This window comes from Cibotium barometz, chromosome 4 (assembly GCF_041138505.1).
Source record: "Cibotium barometz isolate CiBa-2024 chromosome 4, ASM4113850v1, whole genome shotgun sequence".
NCBI classification, from domain to species: Eukaryota; Viridiplantae; Streptophyta; class Polypodiopsida; order Cyatheales; family Cibotiaceae; genus Cibotium; species Cibotium barometz.
The window spans coordinates 4,894,957-4,913,930 of NC_141049.1; the positions used below are offsets into that span (position 1 = coordinate 4,894,957).

Consider the following 18,974-nt stretch of genomic DNA (forward strand, 5'->3'; position numbering starts at 1 on the left):
TGTCACATGCACTAAGGATCTCCATGTGCTCGCTCAGGGTGTTATAACATAGGCTGGATCAACAGAGGCACAAAAAGGTGCCATCTACACATGAGACCGAAAGCTGCAAACATGCAGAGTACGTGATCTGAATAAAGTTGAGACCAAGGAGCATGCCACGCTTCGATGCCCAACATACTCAAAAATGTCACATGCAGAAGAATTTCATGTACTAAGAAATGTGCAAAGACACACAGATGAACAAAGAGAAGAGAAAGAAATGTTGCTGTAAGAGTGTTTTCTGTATATACGTATCAATAGGTAATAGATCCTAGCAAACATGGCCTCCAAAAGGAAACACCTAAGCCTATGACATGTCCCACAGAACTTGGGATCAAATGACTAATTATTGTAGGCCACTCGACTGCCAGCCAACACAAGACAAGCATAAATGTGCATAAAATACCAAACTGCCTTGGGTAAAATCCCTAGCATAAACCCTAGTTGTTCCATGCATGAAAAGTTTCCTAATCATAGCGAAAACTGGGAATTAAGTATGTCCACATGCCATGCATGTGACATCCCCTCCTGCTAAGCTTAATGACAAGAATCTGCCTTCCTTCTGGATGACTGTCATCATCCCTTTACTGCACGTGGACTCCACCCTTGGCATCCTACTTCCAAAACTTGAGGCACTCTTGACCACTTGGATATTGTCGTGAAACCTTCCACCGCAACCTTGGATTGTTCCAACCTCTAATGCTATGTTCTACGTTGAGAAACGTGCACGTGTTCTTGTCCCCCTCCTTAAGCTGAGTACCTATACTTTTCTTGGGCTCAATGCTTGATCGCTTCTTGAAAACCTACAACCCCTTGTTCCTCCGCTCAACCTTGTACCATGGCGGCCGGGCTAAGCATCTTGGGGCTTCATACCCCATGATACCCATCTGGGGGCTCTATACCCCATGGCTGCCCTGATTCAGGCTCCCCCAGGATACATGATGTGTTGGGTATTCGGAGTTTCACGTGTGTGAAAAAGCCCTTGTAGGTGTGTGAACAGTGAACACTCACTTATGTAAGTAAGTGTAAAAGAGTATGTGAACAACCTCTTGTAGCCACCTATGTGTGTGATAAAAACTGATGTCATGGGCACTCGCCATGTGTCATTGTCCCAATGTGTGTTGTGCCAAAAGATAAGGCTCTAAAGCCTGTAAAAGCATTGTATTCTGAGAAGCTTTCAACACATCAATCAAAGGATCATTGACTCGTGCAAATAGTGCCTCTCTCTTTCAGTTTGTCACCTCTCTTTCAGTTTGTCATCTCTCTTGATCCCATGTACCAGGAGATTGACACGGTGGGTACGGATCTAGAGCGGACATCACAGGTTTTACAGAAGCCCGCACAGACGATGGAGAGTATCTCTTAGCCCTCGGAGGGGCTCATAGGCTAGCCATAATGGCCTGGCTAGATGGCCTAGATCCAACTCCTTCACCTCCTACCCCTTCGGACATGGAGCCAATACAATGGACTATCTAATGGGATCCCTCTCTTTGATCCCACTCATTCCAGAGTTTACCATCTCTCCTCGCCCCATCAGTGTTGCAGCCGACAATGCATACCTGGCCTTCTCCCTCACATGCCAATACACCATGCAACCACCTGCTTTGCCCCATCACCGTCCGAGCTACCACTTCACCATAGAGACCTCTTCCATCCATTCTGATCACGTCTACCGCATCCTCTCCGACCTCGACCCCCACATCCCACTTGATGAGCTTACCACACACCTCTCAGCCACCCTCCATACGTCCACTGCAGCCGCCTCCCCGCACTCCAAAGCCACCCCTACATCACCAGGAGGGACTGTCCCACAGAATAGCTGGTACGACGAGGAATGTCATGATACCCGAGCCCATCTACATCGGGAGATGGCACTAGGATCCACCACTCACCAGCAGGCGCGAGTGATCTTTCGACGTCTCACACGGAGAAAGAAGAGAGCCTACCTAGCCATGCTTGAGCAGGAGCTATACCAGCTATTTTTTGGAAGGGACTATAAGGAGGCCCGGAGGATCTTCCAGAATCATCGCCTTCCGACTCCGATTACTTCACCCAGCACCTGGCACACCTATGCCACCTCTCTCTACCATGTCCCCGAGCAGCCACCTCTCCCCCATCCACCCAAACCTCGTCCCCCACACTCTTCCTTCTTTCACCTCAGCATGGTGAGAGATGCTATTGACAGGATGCAGATTGGGAGAGCACAGGATCATGTTGGACTCCTCACCGAGCATTTCTCCCATGCTAGGGACACGCTAGCCCCTTTACTGGTTCACATGTTTAACGGGGCTTGATGTGAGGGCTTCCCCGTCGGCTGGTCATCGAATACTGTTGTACCTATCTTGAAAGCAAGTGAACCCATGGACCCCAACAACTATAGGACTATCATGATTGGTCACACCTTGGCCAAGATTTATGGTTCGATTTTGGAGCATGAGCTTAGTAGATGGTCTGAGGAGCAGAGACTCAGAGCACCGGGGCAGGCAGGCTTCAGGAGAGGGCATTCCACACTAGATCATATCTTTACATTACGGGGGATCATTGAGAGGGGGAGAGCTCACGGGCATCGGATATACTGCTACTTTGTGGATTTCCGCAAAGCTTTTGATACTGTCCCACGGGCCAGACTGGTGAGGAGACTGCAAGATATGAGAGTGCCAGCAGAGATGTTGTGGGGGATCATTACACTCTATGAGTCAGTCACAGGTAGAGTACGAGCTCCAGGAGGTGACTCAGAGATCATACACAACACTATCGGGGTGAAGCACGGCTGCCCCTTGTCTCCTACTTATTTGGTCTATACATTGACGAGATCTCGGATTACATAGACAGACAGGGAGGACCAGGAGCACATTTGGCAGGAGTCCTGATACCGATCCTCTTGTATGCAAATGATATTGTTCTTATTTCTGAATCACCAGAGGGGCTGCAGAGGCATTTGGATGCATTACGGGCCTTTGTTGCGAGGACCGGGACCTCATTGTGAACCTTGGAAAGACCAAGGTCATGATCTTTAACACCTCCTCACAATGGATAAGTAGATCTGCAGTATAGTTTACATACAGTGGAGAGCCTGTGGAGTATGTTACCTCATATGTATACCTTGGGATCACTTTTGTTGGACCTCAGTTCTCGATGCAGAAGGCGGCCGACGCTAGATTGATGAGGGGATATGCAGCCCTTGGCTCGCTAGAGAGGCAATGCTCACAGATATAGTTTCAGGAGCCGAGAACGAAGCTTTGGCTATTTGATACTCTAGTTACACCTGCACTACTGTATGGTGCCCCCATCTGGGGTCCTAGCTTATACCACAGGAGGAGACAGAGGACAGAGCCGGCCGAGACAGATATAGAGGAGGTGTATGATGGATGGAAGCCGATGGAGAGGCCCCTAGTGGTGATGATCTCACGCATGATTAGGAGTAAGCCATCAGTGCCTCATGAGATTGTGTGGGCAGAGATGGGGGCTGCACCGATAGTGACAGAGGCTCTATTCCAAACAGTGACATACTAGCATAGGCTATAGGAGCTTCCACTTGATAGATACCCCCGGCTAGCCCTGGGGTCCTCGAGACAGTTGACACTTGAGGGAGATACAGAGTGCTGGTATGCACAAGTAGGCACTTGGTTTGGCATGCAGATGGAGGCACTCCCCCTGTTCCAGTACAACATAGAGGCCCCATCATTTGCTCTCAGCCGCACAGAGCGAAACAGGGTTATCAGGAAGGACATTGTCAGACTGAATACTCAGAGGACATGGAGTTCACCTAGTCGTCCACTGGGGACGAAGATGGCCTTCTACAGAGATCACCTCCTATGCCTAACAGAGGATGGATTCATCATCCGCCCACACTACGTGGACATACACCTATCCTTTGGGGTGAGATGTGCGATCGGCCAGATCCGCACCTCGTCCCTCCAGCTGAGAGTGGAGACTGCCAGATATGGGCCTAGGGCAACCACATCAAAGGACAGGATATGCCAGCTCTGTCACACAAAGCCCGAGGCAAAGGATCATTACATATGCCGATGCCCTGTATTCGGGGGAGGTTCCACTGCCTCTTCCGAGCTGGGTTCGAACCACTTTCCAAGATCATGGACTTCCCAGATCAGAGATGCCTGGGACTTTTTCTTTTAGAGCTCCGTAGACACAAGGAGTCCTTAGTGAGATCCAGATCAGCTGTACTTGCTTGAGGACCAGCACAGAGAGCTCTAACCGACTTCTTCCATACCAGCACTCCAAGGGCCGATCCACCCATCATACCCAGACCACAAGCTAGTGTAGGAACTCGGCCGAGAGGTGTGACACTCGACAGAGCCACTGAGTTATGCAGAGCTCGACGCCCCAGACCCCATGGCCCTCGCCCACGGCCACACCACCACACAGGAGGATCCGGGCCATCATCGCAGGGCCTTCTCGCGCCAGCTTAGTTTTACCACCTTGAGCACCATGTCACAGCGGCCCATGAGGGATGTATTAGGGTGATATGAGAGATCCCTACTCATGTACCTAGATCAGATTTTAAAGTTCTAGATTTTGGTTATCTTTCTTTATTACTATTTTGTACCCAGGATGATGTACCTCATGGATATGATGTAACCTTTTGGTCTCATAGGTCATTTTGGCCTTTTGAAGACGTTAATACAACTTTCTTTCTTTTCTCTCTCTCTCTCTCTCTCTCTCTCTCTCAGAGCTCTCTCTCTCTCAATGTGATCTGTCAAAGATAAGGCTTTTTAAGCCTATAAAAGCATGTACTTGATGTAAGGTTAATTATTAATCAATCATCATTCACTCGTGCAATATCTGGTTCTCTTATTTGAGTTTGTTACATTTTTCTCACTCTCTCTCTACTACACACACCACCATGGATATCTTCAAGCCTCCATAGCTGTTGTCTGGGCTAACCGTGATTTCAACAATCTTGGTCTACCATGTCGGAAACCCACCCGAGAACTTGTGATGAAGTGGCCCAATCCATTTTGCAGAGTTTACCGAGGCTAGAGGTAGAAGCTGTCAAAAGTGTGTAGCGGAAAGCGTGAGACATAGGCACAGAGAGAAAGAAAACAAATCTACATAATGATGAAGAAGCAATGATACAAACAGCCCTGTGCAAGGGGTGGTCCCCGTAAGTGAGGGCATGATAAGCAACTCCCCTAAGGGAGGACCCGGGCCTGGAAGCCCCTATCAAGGTATCTACAAATGAGTAAGAGCCTAGCCTTATATAGCCCTTGCTGGAGCTGGCCGACTCGCTCTAGAAAAAAAAGACCCACGACTGGACAAAATAAACATGTGAGAAATGGGTGGCCAACCCTACAACCAAGGGCCCTGACCAAAGGGAAAAATATGGTGCTGCCCGGGATAAATTTGGGCACCCCTGATACACAACTTGGGCACACTACTAGGAGATGAATAATGCTAACAACCCCTCTCAGATCCTGGGAGAGAAACCGGTCCAAGGAGCTAGAAAAGGAAACCTCCAAAGCAAGTCGAGAAGCCAATCTGCTCCCGCCTCTACCACTTACTCCAAGAAACTGCTCCCAATCCAAAAGTCCAGCAAAATCCAAAAATGAACCGCTAGATGTCCATATCTCCAACCCAATCTGTATCACACCAATCCACACAATGTGCTCCCTCTTCAGCCCAAGAAAGGATGTCGTTTGACTCTCTACCTCCAAGAAAAAATCTGCTCCTTAGAGAGAACACCAAACTGTCTCCTGTTGGCACCCCCTCTAGATACCCTAGAGGCTCACAATGTCTACATCAGCCTTGGTACTCAAGCCTCCAACTCTGAGCTTGTTGAGCACCAATCTCCCGGTACAAGGTTTCCGGATCTCCATGTATAGCCCTCGGTCCAAGAATGCCTCTCTGTCTTGCTAACACTCCAAGTGGAAGAAACATACCTCCAGCACTATAGCTGACAATCCTGCTGGCACCTGACCTTCAAAACCTGTATCCATAACTCGTCGTCGCGTGATGGTACTACTACTCACACATCCCTATGAGTCACCCAATCGCATGGCAACACCCCCTGAGCTCTTTGGTGTTAACTATGGCACTAAGCTCAAGAAAGCTCTCCTGCCAAAACCTAACACCCCCAACTGGCAAGCTCCCAACCAACTAGTCACGTGTCCATGTGGAACCAACCATCCACAACTCATCATCCCAAAGCACAATCTGATGTTAATCATCTGCTCCAAACTGCTGCTCCACTGGTACCTACCTGTACCCAATGAACCTGTACACCTGCCATGCATCCTATTCCCATCCTGCAACTGAGCAAGTACCTGTGAACCTCAACAACAGCTCTCGTCACCAAGTGACCTAGCCTGCCTCTCCATGAATGCCGATATCAACCTGTACACCAAGCTCCCAAATCAATGCTCATCCTAGGGATGAAGACTCATGTGCCTGTACCCTGTAATCCAAAAGGCCATCTGCCTGGGGAATAGGAGTGGCTCACCTTGCCAAGTAACCACATCCCCCTCTCAAGGTGAACACCCTAAGAACCTAAAGGAAACACCTGTATACACCAGCAAGACTATGATGAACTGGCACAAACTCATAGACCCCCTTTGCGGTCGAGAAAGGACTACCTGTCTTCCACACACACCTCGAGGATGTGAATCCAAGTGTGCACCCATGAGTCTGAAAACTTTGACAAAGCAAAGATCTGCCTCCAAAAACGCAGATGAGATAATGCAAAAAAAAACGCTGCTGTAAACAGCTGGCAGCACGTGTACCAAGAAGAAGAGAGGGAAGAGGAAAACACAGCACCTTCAGCACCTCCTCTGGCTGCCCCAGATCTGCAGAAAACGCAGCACATGTATCTCCCCTACTCGCTGCCCCATATCTGCAGAATACGCAGCCTGTAGGGGGCTGATCTTCACCTGCTCCTTCACCTCTTCACAAGGTCCCAACACGTAGCTATAGGGGCTGGCCACAGCACCTTCTCTCCAGAGAAAAACGCAGCCATCCTGCCCAGCACTTCCTTCAGGAAAGAAACGCAGCCATGCTACCCAGCACCTCCTCCACAGCAGTATCAAAAAAAAAATGCAGAAATCCTTCTCTCTCAAAAAAAACGCCAGAACACCTTCTGTAGAAGAGCCTCAACCCAGTGCTCTGATACCATGTCAAAAGTGCGCAGCGGAAAGCGTGAGACATAGGCACAGAGAGAAAGAAAACAAATCTGCATAATGATGAAGAAGCAATGATACAAACAGCCCTATGCAAGGGGTGGTCCCCGTAAGTGAGGGCATGATGAGTAACTCCCCTAAGGGAGGACCTCGGCCTGGAAGCCCCTGTCAAGGTATCTACAAATGAGTAAGAGCCTAGCCTTATATAGCCCCTACTAAAGCTGGCCGACTTGCTCTAGAAACAAAAGACCCACGACTAGACAAAATAAACATGTGAGAAATGGGTGGCCAACCCTACAACCAAGGGCCCTGACCAAAGGGAAAAATATGGTGCTGCCCGGGATAAATCTGGGCACCCCTAATACACAACTTGGGCACACTACCAAGAGATGAATAATGCTAACAGAAGCAAGCGGGAAAAGACTCTGCAGGTCAGCTCACAGTGTGCTAGAGTAAAGGAGGGGCATTAGAGGGTGTCGATGGCAGAGATGAAGAGGGTTGTATGCTGAACCTTTGTCTGAAGAAACCTTTCTCTGCAGCAAGGGCAAACAGGGCGGAGAGGTGGTGGTAGAGAACTGGTGGCGGTGATTTTTTTGCAGCAGGGACAGACAGAATGAAGAAGCGGAGGTGGAGCAAGCTAGGCTGAAGGTGACCACCAAGAGCTGAGTGGCGGCGACGAGATGTTGGAGCAACTGGGCAGCAGGAAGCGGCGGCGGCAAGTTGGCGGAGCCAGTGGCGACGTGGCTGATCAGCCGATGATGGTGGTTTCCTCTGTAGTTGCATCGCCTAAAAATGGTGGCGCTGCTGATGGGCTAGGTGGTAGACTTGGTACTAGCGCCACCCGGAAACGGTGGCGACAATAGCTGCATCAACTCTGGGGTGGCAGCACTTCAAGTAGCGGACAGCAGGCTGTGAGCGTGGCTTTGATACCACTTGACGGTAGGTTAGGGTTAGTAGAGCAGCAGCTCTGAAGGCTTAAACAAATACATGGTGATGAGTGTAGTAGAGAGAGAGAGAGAGAGAGAGAGAGGGGGGGGGGCAATGACAGATGGCTAGGCCTATGACATCATTGCTTTTCACATTCACACATAAAAGAGCTATAAGAGGTTGTTCACACAGACTGACTGACTTACTCACATAAGTGTGTTCACACACATAGAAGGGTTGTTCACACACAGACACAAGCAGGTACACACATGTGAAGACTCCAAGACCCAACAAACCCCCCTTTGGAGCAAAGGTGGAGATGTCCCGAGATAGACCTTCAATAGCCATTGTGATGTGGGCTCAACACTGCACTCTAATGCACCATCTAAGACATGTTTCCTACTACAGACTCAGAGGCTAGTAAGCGAGGTTAAGAGGCCACTAAGCTTGGCACAAAGAGCTCAGAAGCTCAACAAGCATGCTCAGAGGCTTAACAAGCATGGACACATAAAGACTTAGAGGTCTAGGGAACAGATGCCATAAGAGCTTGACCACTCATGACTTTCTCTTATGTCAGTCTCTCAAAAAATCAACCCCCCTTAATCTAAACAAGGGTAGACTTGAATAGTGGAACCTTTTATAACATAAGACGGTACAAATACATTAAAAAAACTGGGATACATGATGAACACTTATTACAAATCTTTTTCGAGGGACGACTCGAGCACAGAACCCACAAAACATAAACAGAGGGAATAGAAGTTTAATGACTTCCATCTCGATGATATGTCAGTGTAGGCCTTTCGCGTAAACGTTGTCAAACGATTCACACTTGGACTATCTTTTTAGGCTCAAGGGCCAAGTTAGAGAACCTTGATGTGCACAAATTTGAAATTGCAAATGAAGAAACCAAGGTGTTTGTTGATGCATAGGCTTCAATTTAATGCACAGTGCCTAATTCTGGAAAAGCAATTTCTTGTGGCTTTGGGAGCTTTGATTTGTTGATTTTCTCCATGTTTGGAAAAAACCCCAAATTTGAGCACAAGCATGCTAAGGATATATACTTTGGCGATCTGGTATATTCTTTTTGGCGATACATTTGGCTCATGCTTGTATCTAATTTATGGCTTATTGATATCACTGATTATGTTGTGAAAGTATCGATTTTTGCTTCTTATGAATCCCCTTATGGAAATATGATTCTACATTGGTCAGTTTCCGCCTGACTATTGTGCTATCTATTAGGAATAGGCATTATGAACTCCAGGATTTATTTTTTGAAAATATGGATCTAATTTGGGATCCATGGGACAAGAGAGAGGTGTGGAGTCTGACAATCCATAAAGTGAGAGAAGCTTTTTTTTTTTTTTTTGGAAAAACGATCCTTCTGTTAGTTAATGAGAAAACGCCATAAGGCTACAAAGCTCACCTCACAAGGAGGGATAATAAACACAGTGAACACCAGAGCTCCACCCCCGTGGCTGGCCGCTCTCTGGGGGGGGGGGGGGGCTACCTAGTAGTACATGCGGGAGGTGAGAAGAGCCAAACTGGAGGCCTGTAGTGCCAAGTGACATCCTCGCCCCTCGCGATGAGGAAGGGGCCAGGCTACCAAGTCCGGAGGAACGCCTTGCGGCGACCTCTCATGCGATCCGAGTCGCCCTGAAGTTTCCCCCAGTGTCCTCTCAAGGTGTGAATGATGTCCACCCAGAGAAATGAAGATATAATCATCTTTCTGCCAAACCTCCAGCCCAAGAAAATAATGAAGGCCAAGATTAGTCATCTCAAATGTAGCTAAAAGCTTGGACTAATCTTGTGTGACCAACTCTGTATCTAAGCCAAAAAGAATGAGGTCATCAACATAAAAAACAATGACACAAATATCCTCATCAGAAAGAAGCACATAGAGATTGTTGTCTACATATGCCCTCTCAAAGCCAAGAGATAACAAGAAGGCATCAATCTTCTGATACCAGGCCATCTGAAGTATGCAGCCAGAGCCAAAACAATCCTGATGGTGGTATACCTGGCTGTAGGAGCAAATGTCTTATCAAAGTCTTCACCTGCCTTCTGAGCATATCCTCGAGCAACAAGACAGGCTTTGTACTTGTCCAAAGTACCATCTACATGAAACTTGACTTGAAAATCCATTTCACACCAATCACACAATGATGTAAAGGCTGCGGCACCATAGACCAAGTGTGATTCCTCTCAATGGACATCTTTGCTTCCATGGCTTGCCGCCACTACGGCTGTAAAAGAGCCTCCTCCAGACTCTCAGGCTCATCGATCTCCTGGAGAGAACTCACATGCTCTAATGCAAACCCTAAGGCTTCTACTGACTCTATATGCATGAATGATTCTCTCCAAGTGGGTTAAGAGACTTGACTAACTAACTGATACTCTAAGGTTGAGGAATGACCTACGTAGCTCGTGCCTGACATATCTTGGACTAAGGATTACAATGGGACCACGGCATACAACAATATCATATCCTAAAGGGTCCTACTGCTGTACAATGAAGCACTGATGATGAGCCATCTTGTCACCATGTGACATGTGGGAGGTTAAGACCGTAGTAATCACAACCTTAGTCTGACTAAACTGCACTTAATGATATTTAAGAGACAAACAGATATGTGTCAATGCAATGCAGCTATATTAGATGAATGAATGATGTTACAATGAGATCCAAATGGATCTGTACTGCTGAATATGCTGCCTATATGCTGAAAATGCGGGCTGAACTGCTGTCCACTCTTTCCCTTGTCTCCTGGAAGGAAACACTCAAGGGAGGCTTTGGGAACAGATGCTGAATGCTAACCTGATGATGAAACGCAGATCTGTTGGGCTGAACTGACTGCGTTTGCTGATGATGAAGGCTGAGGGTGATGCGTTTACTGATTATGCTGCTCCCAATGCTTCCTGGAGGAGATGCGTTGGAGAATACACTGCTGAATGCTCAACCTGAATGGCTGAATGGAGAGGCGCCTGAATATATATGCATGAATGCTGCTGGTCGGCCAGCATAAATGCAGTCGGCCAGATGCAATGTCCAAGACTGCTGTCGACTGCCCCATAAATGCCTGAAAAATGCCTATTAAATTGCATAAATGCCAGTAAAATACTTGAATAATGCCTGATGACTACTGATGAGGCTAATGATGCCATGTCACTGTACACCTGACTGGTGTGCACGTGACATTCCCCGCTGCTAAACTGTTGCTGGGTGATAAACCTGGCAACCTTCGTGTCTGAGCATGAACATAATTCAATGCTCCTTCCTCTCCCTTGCGGATAGCTCATCGGGCCTAGAGATGAGAAATCAAAGGAATGCCAAGAATGTTCCTATCCCCACGAATCGTGACAGGCTCAGGGAAACCTTTAGAGATAATAAGAGTGTCTTGTCTCCAATTGGGAATGGGTTCATACTGGCGAAACCACTGGATTCCTTCTTACCATGCCCAATGGTATGACAATAAAAACATCAATTTTTGGATTGATACTTCCTTTGCTCCTCTGGAGGAAGATATCCTCCAGTGATGCCTGCTTTAGCCTTTTCCTCAAGGGTTTTCTTAGGCTTGGGTTTCTTACCTCCTAAAATAGAGCTAGAACTGTTGTCTGTCTTAGCATCTTTAGAAGATGAATGACCCTTCCCCGGCTGGGGCTTCATACTAGACTGCGGTTGTTCTGGCTTGCCTCCATTCATCCTCATTTCTTCATTTTGAGCAAGAGTCAAAGCCCGGTCATATGTGTTGGGTACAAAGTTGCGAACTGTGAACCGGATGTTAGGATCTAATCAACGAATGAATTAATCCATCTTGGCCTGCTCCGATAACCCTAACTGTTGTGCTAAAGTGATTGCCTTATCACTTTAGGTCATGAACAAAGATATCCCAGCGAAAAGCTATGACACGTGTGATCGGGTCTGTGTATAAACTAGACTAATTCTGCCACCAATTGACTGCCTTACCCGTAAGGTGAGGAGCCGCTACATAGACTTTATCTTGAGGATCTGTTAGCTTTACCAAAGGAAAATATGCATTAAACTGATGAATGAATTGATTGACAGCCAAATGATCACACTTACCATCATACTTACTGAAATTTAGTTGAGTTCGAATGACAGTTGATGATGTCACAAGATTCTAACTGGTGGCACCCATGGATGGGAAAACTGAAGAGAGAGAGTGCTGAAATTTCAGATACATGGCCTCCTTTTCCCGTTGGTGTTCGAGTAACATTCACTCTCAGTTGGTGCTCCCGAGCGGCAAGTTTAGCCTGATGCCAATCTTCTTCAAGCTTGCGTTGGGCTTCCTCATAGTCCCGCCCATCTATTTTGTCTTGTTGTTTTCTTGCTTCTGTCTCAACTTTTTCTTCCCGCCGTATGGCCTCATCCTCTCGTCTTTGTTGTTCCATTTGAAAGAAGAGGGAGATGAAGTCAAGGGTAGCTAGTGGAGTGTGTCTTGTTGTGGTTGCCTCCAAGAGTTGGAGACGCTCCATGAGTAGTTGGTTTTGTGCTCGGAGTAGAGCTATGGAATCTGCTGTTGGTGGAAGAGCATGGTCTCCTTCGAGGGAGACGTCTTCCTACTGATGTGTACTCTCCCCTGACTGAAGTTGATCATGCTGGAGTAAAGTATGGCCATCCAAGGATGCTCTCACGCTAGGATGCGGTGTGTGGACAAGCTGAATCTGATACCAATGTAACATGCAACAGAATTATGCGTAGATGAAGGATCCTGTCACACAAAGTCTCACACCACCTTCTTTATCTTGAGTTTCCCGAGTCTCTAGCAATCCACTTTATCACTTCACAATTTGAGAGATGAGAGAGAGAGAGAGAGAGAGAGAGAGAGAGAGAGAGAGAGAGAGAATTGTACACCTTATTGGGTGCAAATTACTAGGAGTATTTGCTTTTATTACTTTGAAGAGAATGATTGTATGACTGACTTGGGACTGTAGATAAGCCACACACAAGACCTTTGAAAGACCAAGAGTTGGGCTAAGCGGTACAAGGCTGTAGAAGCACCAATGATGTCCAATCTCAATGCCAATGCACTCTTCCAAGGGGCTATAGGAAGTCTGCAAACTGCAAACTGTGGCTGAGAGATGGGCTGTTTTGGGACTGTTCTAGGCTGTGATTATGCACTATGAATGAATGAACATGTTGCGTTTACCTTCACCTTGATGGCTGAAGCAAATGATGAAGTGGATGAATGCTGAAATCTGTTGTAGGCTGAGAAACGCAAGGGCTGAAGCGCTTCTTCCTTGAGCTGAATGCTGATGATGTGTTTTGTGAGGATGAATGCCTATATGCTCCAAGCGATGATGCTCCCAAAGGCTGAGGACTCAATCGCTTATGTCTAATTGATGATATGCAATGGAATGAAGCAAACGATGCTATTTATATGAGCTTGTTGCTGGTTGGCTGGCTACAGAGCTGGCCGACTGCATCAATAATGCTACACGACTTGTAAGAGGTGATAAATGCTGAATATTAATGATAATAATGCAGAAATAATGCTCATAAATATGGTAAAAATGCTGAATAATATTCTAAGGCTTCTGCAATGGTCTGTATGCATGCTATGCAAATGCAACCATGCTCTAATGCAAACCCTAAGGCTTCTACTGACTCTATATGCATAAATGATTCTCTCCAAGTGGATTAAGGGACTTGACTGACTGACTGACAGCACCAGGAGGAGGAAGAGAAGAAGTTGTGTAGAAAATATGAAAGCAAGAGCAAAACTAGAAATGAAACAAGAACAAATGAAAGACAAAGAGTTACCTTGAGATGAGTGTAGACAAGACACAAGATTGATACATTCATTGATGTGACACCTACAATTTATAGGTGAGAAGTACAAGATTGAGTAGACTCACTTATGGGATAAATGTAGAGGTGCCACATGGCACTAGACTCAAGACACAAAGACTGAAACTAGACTAGAGAAATAGTACACCTAGTGTGCACTTATTTCCAACACCCTCCTTAAGTGGACACTAGGAGGAAGACAAAAGACAAGACTATAACATGACAAAAGATAAGACCAAGACAGAGAGACTAGACAAGGATTGAGAGACAAGCTAGAAGACAAGATGGACAAGACTAGAAGACAGACATAAAGACCGATAGACTGAGAGACAAGACATGAGAGACAAAAGATCCTGAGACACCCCTCCTCAAGTGATATCCTCATATGGGTCCACAAGGATAGGGAGAAGATGGATCTAAAACAAGAGACAGTCAGATTTGATAGACAGATAGACAGACAGACAAGACTAGATAGACAAAAGACTGACTGTAGACAAACAGATGGACCTTGAAGACATCCCCTCCTCAAGGGCAATCTCTGCCTCTTGGGTAGGGACAAGAGAGAGGTCAAAAAGCATAATGAGTAAGACACTAGAACCCCTTGACCTACATCATCGGTGGTCAAAGTGGTAGACAAGAAAAGGTGAAGTAATCAGAAAGCTCACTCCTCATCATGTGAGGAATGAATAGCAAGATCTGCTGATGTAGATGCTGCAGCAACATGGGCTGAGGTAGATGCAGGGGCTGATGTAGAGGTTTTAGAGTAGCAGTCCTTCTCCCGGTGATTATCACGGCCACAAATGGTGCATGGATGAGCCTTGAAGCAGTCCTTCTCCATATGATTAGTTTTCCCACAATGGGTGCAAGGCTTTCTTACCTTAGAACCTCCTTTCTTTGCTAAAAATGCAGTGTCAGTTACCTTTTGTTGTTTTGTTCTTTCCTCTTCTTGGAGAGCATTGATGATACCTTCAAGAGTAGGATTATTGTGATACTTGAAGATAGTGACAAGAGTAGCATAGGTGTCAGGTAAGCTTTTGAGAAGCACAGCAATAGCAATATCTTCGGAGATGGGGGACTTCACTGAAGCAAGCTGAAAGACTGCGAAAATAATTGACATGAGAGGCTATAGTAGCTCCCTCCTGCATATATAGATCAAAGAATGAGATCATAAGTGCAATCTTAGAGTTTTTAGAACGGGGTCCAAAAAGGGTATCCAAAGTGATCCATGCTCGAGAAGCAGACTGTATGTCGGAGATGTGATGAATGTAATCATCTCCAAGACCGAGCAGGATGATAGCATAGACTTTGTCATTCTTGGCAGTGGGAGCATAAGTGATAACTTGCTCAATGTCGGAATCTTCGGGAGCAGCATGGTGAACAACGTCCCAAAGACCTTCTTTCATAAGATGGCACTTGATTTTGATTTGCCAAGTATGAAAGTTGGAGCCATTGAATTTGTCGATAGACATGAGAGAATGAGTAGAAGAGGCCATGTGGGAAGGTCTTACCTCTTGCTAAAATGCAAGGGCAGTGTCTATTCCCTTACAAGATTGCAGAAATGAATGAAAGAAGAGATCCAAACTGTTTTTAGAAGCCGGCTCTCTCACCACTTGTCAAGGCCATAGCATGTGACAGCCCATCGAAGCATGAGGAACTAGCAGTTTGCAGATATGAGGATAAGAAAAGGACTGACCAGCAAACTGAAGGAGACAATGCACAGTACCTTGTAGATTCTTCAAGAGGAAGCGATGGCAGAACTGAACTGCCTTTAGATGATGCGTAGCCTGTAGATGAAGAAACACCGCCTCCAGCAGATAGACGTAGGCTGCTGCAGAGGTGTAATACAGCTCCTGTGAATAAGCAGTACAAGTGCTGCTCATCCAGAGAGGGAGGCCGACAGTAGCTGCAGGTATGGAGTGATGCGCAACCTGTAGAGGATGAAGCGCAGGCAGCAGCAACTGAAAACAAGCCGACGCAGGACAGCAAAAACTGGCGCAGAAAGTTCAGGCCGGCGCAGCCTGTGCAGAATGTGTATAGGCTGGTCCTACAAGCTGAGCGCTGCTAGGGAGATGGTGGCTTGAAGTTATGGCGGGTAACACAGGGCAGGAGCAGCATGCTCTGATACCATGTAGAAAATATGAAAGCAAGAGCAAAACTAGAAATGAAACAAGAACAAATGAAAGACAAAGAGTTACCTTGAGATGAGTGTAGACAAGACACAAGATTGATACATTCATTGATGTGACACCTACAATTTATAGGTGAGAAGTACAAGATTGAGTAGACTCACTTATGGGATAAATGTAGAGGTGCCACATGGCACTAGACTCAAGACACAAAGACTGAAACTAGACTAGAGAAATAGTACACCTAGTGTGCACTTATTTCCAACAAGTTGGACGTGGAAGAGGTATAGCCTATAGGATCACTAACATCTACGGGGAATGGATCATCCAGAAAGTCAGAAGATGCATCAGGTGGAGAGGAGTCAATGCCAAACAAGCTCTCATCAAACCGAGCATCCCTCAACCGCTTTTGTGAGGGAGCAGTTAATGACATAAACTGGGGTAGCCACAGCTTCACCCCAGAAAGCAAAAGCAAGACCTACATGATGCAACAAAGAACAAGCCATCTCTTTTATGGTCCAATTCTTCTATTCCACAACTCCATTCTGCTGAGGAGTGTAAGAAATTGTGGTCTATCAGAGAATGTCCTTCAACGCAAGGAAGTCATCAAACAGTACAAACTCACGCCATTATCGTCCGGAGAAATGAAACTATACCCCTAGACTGATTTTCCACCATCGCGATCCAAATCTTGAAACTAGCAAAAGCATCTGCCTTACGAGCCAAAAAACATACCCAAACTTTGCGAGTGACATCATCCACAAGAAGAAGAAAATATCGAGCCCCTCCAAAAGACTCAACCTCCATGGGTACAGCAAGATTTGCATGTATAAGCTCCAGTCTTCAGGTTGCTCGATGAGTGGCCTCCTTTGGAAATGCATCTCGATGATGCTTGCCCATCATGCAGGATGAGGCGATGTGTGATAAAACATCATGTAAGGTAGCAGAGGAACCCAAAGAAACATTACCGACATCAGTGACAAGTAGCAAGGAGTTTTCGCTGAAGAAGAGAGAGTTTGGTAGTCCTCCAAGATATGGGCTTGATTAGTCATGTGGGCAGAAGCACCACCATCACCAACCCATTCCACCGCTTCAGGTGTGTCACTAACCTCATCTCTGTGATCAAGAGTGAATCCTGTGAAGAAGTGGATGAATCTGTGAGTACCATGTATGCACCTTTGGCAAATCCCTCCTCTGAAACTTTGTCCTTGCCCTTGTCTTTGGTGTTGTCCTTGTCAAATGCTTTGGAAGCAACCTGGGCTTTATAATTGGCTTTGGCTGCTCCAAAGCTATCGCGAATAGCAAAGCAACGAGCCTCAGTATAATCTGTCCTGCCACAATAATCACATTCATCGCTTTTGTCTTGTTTACCCTTGCCTTTGCCTTTGTCGTTGTTATTGTTGTTGTTGGTGTTGTTGTTGTTGTTATTGTTGTTGTCGTCGTCGTTGGAGTTTCCTTTTCCGCCGACTTCCTCAAAAGGGGAAAGAGGATCACGGAAGTCAATATTATCCCTAAAAGAATCAAAGAAAGCAGGCAATTTACCAAGAAGTTTATAAATAGGATTGTTGATTATGCTCCCGTACTCCTCAAGTTGCAACTTAATATGGGTGCAGCTTGATACAGGTGAACTCTCCAATCTTTTCAACCATGTTATCGGACTCATTGATTGTAAGCGTCTCCTGATCGGACTCCAGTTTGGCAATCTTCATTGTCGAAACTCTCCCATACCTCCTCTGTATCTTCGTTCACATCTGATGAACATTACTCCGAGTAGAGATAAATTGTGCCTGTATAGACGGAGTCATGCAATGGATGATGATAAGACAGGCCGAGCATCCAATATGCTTCTCAAAGCAAGGTCCACCAAGTGAGGTGTGGAAATGGACATCCACACACCGGCTCCTTCTAGCAATAACTAAGTGTAGAAAGACCAAATATGATAGTTGGTTGTTGTAAGCTTCATGGAGTCACTGACTTGGGGAGGATTGTAGGATAGTATATGGGTAGGGGTGGGAGCAAGACCTGGATGAGAGAAACTCATAGAAGAAAGATTGGGAAGAGGAACCACATGGGGAACAGGAGCTGGGGATCCAAGCAGTGAAGGTGCTAGAGTATCAATTGGAGAAGGAGCAACAATAGAGAAATCTCCTGAAGCCATGTCCTCTGACAAGAAACCTTCTCTGAATCAAGAGGGCTGCAAAAAACAGCAAATAGCCTCCTCTCAAGCTATGCACAGCAAGTAGAGAGAAAGAAGAAATAAGGGAGGGTGGAAAAAAAGAGAAATAGAGAAAGCAAACCTCTCAGGAACCCTGTCCTCAGCACCTAGAAGAGAGCTTCAGCCTCCAACAGCAAAAATGCAGCAGTCTCCTAGTACAAATATAGAAAACGCAGAAAATTTGATGAAGCCTCTATTCCAATCAAAAAAACGCAACAATTTCTTGCTTGTAGATCAACGTTTGGCTCTGATACCATGAAAGAAAGAGCAAACACAGGTTGTAGGCAAAAGCACAAACTGCAAAAGGCTGTGAACAGTTGATTATTGCTGAAAATGAGCACGAGGGAAGCCCGTAGGTGCTTACAAGCATAAGAGACTGTTGCTACAGCCAATGACCTCTACCAAATATGCAAGAATGAGATGAAAAATGAGGAGAAGGGTTTGCTCCCTTATATATCCCTCATATAAGCTGGTCAACCAGCTATAGTAGCAAGCCGACAAAAGTCGTGGAGCATAAAAATGCCTATATAGCCTAAAAAAGACTCATAAAATGCTGGAAAAAATCGTAAATCATGTCTGCTAAACATGCTAATGCAAGGCCTCACAAAAATGACCAGTACAAGCATGCAAAGGTACATGTAGACCCTCTGGAGATGATATATTTTCCAACATCTTACAATTGAGGACAACTTCTTCGAAGAGGGGTAATGTCACCATTC

The 18,974-nt window shown here is 46.1% G+C and overlaps 1 protein-coding gene across 6 annotated transcripts in view; it reads right to left on the reverse strand.

The window, feature by feature from the left end:
* Positions 1-18,974, reverse strand: part of GALAK (galacturonic acid kinase) — a 60,507-nt gene that overhangs the window by 39,723 nt on the left and 1,810 nt on the right. The gene's annotated exons all lie outside the window — the stretch shown is intronic.